At 32.5% G+C, this 3,010-nt stretch overlaps 1 protein-coding gene across 1 annotated transcript in view; it reads right to left on the bottom strand.

Moving 5' to 3' along the window:
* Positions 1 to 1,990: 1,990 nt before the first annotated feature.
* Positions 1,991 to 3,010, bottom strand: part of Kbtbd7 (kelch repeat and BTB domain containing 7) — a 4,806-nt gene continuing 3,786 nt past the window's right edge. Inside the window, exon 1 of the mRNA XM_015484334.2 lies at positions 1,991 to 3,010. This exon is cut by the window's right edge and continues 3,786 nt beyond it. The gene's annotated coding sequence lies outside the window, so the exon portion shown is untranslated.

Genomic DNA, 3,010 nt, shown 5'->3' with positions numbered 1-3,010 from the left:
TGTGATGATCATTATTATCCAAAGTACATGTATGAAGTCACAAATTGGTATGAATATACTTTGTATACAACCAGAGATATGAAAAATTGTGCACTATATGTGTAATAAGAATTGTAATGCATTCTGCTGTCATATATAAATAAAAAGAAAGAAAGATCATAGGGAGATTTGAAATGACAATCACAGCAATAAAGCCCACAGAAGTGTTGTAAATTGCTTGAATCAGAATTCAGGAAACCTGGATATTTCTATATTAAAATATATTAGTTCATTAACATCTATAGATCCCCTTAAGTTTTAGCTAGGTCTACTGCTTTCCATCTAGTGACAATATTTCCTAGTTGAACTTGCAGCTCAATATAGCAATGCAACTTTAGAATTTCAAAAACATTCAACTATTTTTTAAAGTTAAGGGACTGAGATAGGCTGAAAATGTTTTACGTTTCTAATTTATGAATATTAAGATAAATCCAATTGAATACTTCTAGTTTTACAACTTAATCATCATTTGATATTTTTTTCCTAATTTCAGCAAAAATTGGTAAAAATGACATGACACAAAGCAATGGGTCCTGGGTTAATGTGCAGCCAATAGCAGATGTATTTTTCACTACATTGCAAAATAGACTCCTTTAAGTTAAATGCCCTTTCCAACCACCCATTCTCCTGATTAAAGAAGTTTTGCCATTCATATTTATTAATTTCCAATAAATAGTCATGATGTTGGTGGTTTCCAATATTTGAACCATGTTTTGCTTTGAGATCCAATGTATGCATCCTTTCTCGGACAATAATATTACTTACATTTGTACAACACTTAAGCTTCAAAGCCTTTATATACATTATTAGCTTATTTGTTTTTTTCTTTAGTAAATTAAATGATATCAAGAAGAAACATGAATTTCAGGAATGTCAACTTTGCCTTTACTCTGAGGCAGTCATTAATTTTCACATCTCTTTCAGACAGTGAATGTATCTTATTTCTTCATGTTTTAGGAATGACATAATATTCCCCTAGACAAACATTTGGGCTAGGTATGTTATGAAATATGTCAATTCATTTTTGTAGCAGTGTTCTTAGGACTCTATCATAAGTGTTCTTATTCTGGTTATGTGGATGAACTTCAAAAATGTCATTTATACCCTTGAAATTAGGAAAATATGAACATTTGCATTTTCCTATGGAATAACTCAAATGCTTTCATCATATTCTCAATTATGAGCCAGGTACCAAAAGAGAGACAGAAAAATAACTGCTCAACTAGAGGGGATAGGAGGTAACTGTTGTAAGTTAAATTCAATCCCCAAACCAAATTTAAACAAGCATTTGCTAAATCACTTTAATCCTTTTGAAAACACCAACGCCACTTACTCTCTCTCTCTCTCTCTCTCTCTCTCTCTCTATGTATATATATATATTTTTTTTTTGTGTGGTGCTGGGGATTGAACCCAGGGTCTTGTGCATGTGAGGCAAGCACTCTACCAACTGAGCTATATCCTAGCCCTTTACCATATAAATTTTAAAGTATTTGAAAAAACTGTGATTCCCAGCATGTCACACTATAGGTACATAATATAAAAGATAATTTAAAGACAGGCACAGTGGCGCACACCTGTGATCCCAGCAGCTAGGGAGGCTGAGGCAGGAGGATCAAGAGTTCAAAGCCAGCCTCAGCAACAGCGAGGCATTAAGCAACTCAGTGAGACCCTGCCTCTAAATAAAACTCAAAATAGGGCTGGGGATGTGGCTCAGTGGTCGAGTACCCCTGAGTTCAATCCTCAGTACCCCCTGCAACAACAAAATAAGATAATTCAAGCGATTCTAAATCTTACAAATGGTAACCCTGGAAATGACATTATGTTGAGCATTTGCTAAGAGATGTAAAGTGAGACAAGGGTGCTTTCTTGTCAAAAAGGGATTTCAACACTGCTAATTGCACAAGTAAGGGTTTTATACATTTTGCAGAACCACTGAATTAGACAGGAAGCCTGGGGTTTAGTACCAGTTTTATTTATAACTAACCACATACAAATCACTTATCTAAAAAATAATAGTTAACATATCCTTAATCCACAAATATATCACAAAACCAAAATCTTCCCCAAGAAAACTTCATTGTAAACCAAGATATTAATAATATTTAGCCTAGGCTTTAACTCAAAGGTTGAGAATTCTCAAATTGGAGAATTTGTCTTATGTATCAGTTATATACCTTAATTATGCAGATGAATAATCTGGTTGAAATAAAAATTGTCATGTTTCAACCTTACAGAATAAAAAGCTATCAACAGAAGTTAACAGAGAAGAAAAAGTTGGCTAAAAAATAACACCAATTGAGAAATAGCTGTCTGTGTTAAGAGCAGTGTTTATAACATCCCTGATAGCAAATAGGACAAAATTTAGACTCTGGCCACTAAAGTATGTTTATCTTTTTAAAGGAACACATATTGTTAGAGCAGGCATCTTCTTCACTAGAAATATTAAACAGGAATGTTGAGTAGATTTTCAAATGGCCAATCAAAATGATGAAGAAAACATTATTTGTTGGACTTTTTAAAAAATATCTTTTGTTTCTGTTTTCATTTAAAAAAATCTCTTTCTCACTCCAGACCAGAGTCCTCTGTCCTCTGCTAGAGTATTAAAAATTAGCATTCTGTCACTAGATAATAAACACTAAGAAGAATTAGCATATTATTGAACAGAAATTCAGGAAGATAATTCTAAATGGGTGCAGAAACCTTTACACACCATAAACATCTATATATGTATATGTACACCATTTATCAGGTATATGTGACAACCATATGTATTAATTAATCTTTAAAAGGTAAGCACCTATATTATCTTGTATTTAACAATGTCAGTTTTGTGTGATTTAGTCTCTATTTCTGGACTTTCCTTTACATATGGTGACAGAAAAAGAATGACTGGAGTATAGTTCACAGAGAAACACCAAACAGATACAAATACCATAATAAAATAAATAAATAAATATATATATATATATAT

Source organism: Marmota marmota, unplaced genomic scaffold, assembly GCF_001458135.2.
Source record: "Marmota marmota marmota unplaced genomic scaffold, marMar, whole genome shotgun sequence".
Taxonomy (NCBI): domain Eukaryota; kingdom Metazoa; phylum Chordata; class Mammalia; order Rodentia; family Sciuridae; genus Marmota; species Marmota marmota.
Note: the sequence above shows the minus strand (reverse complement) of the source record. Positions and strands in the feature narration are given on the sequence as shown.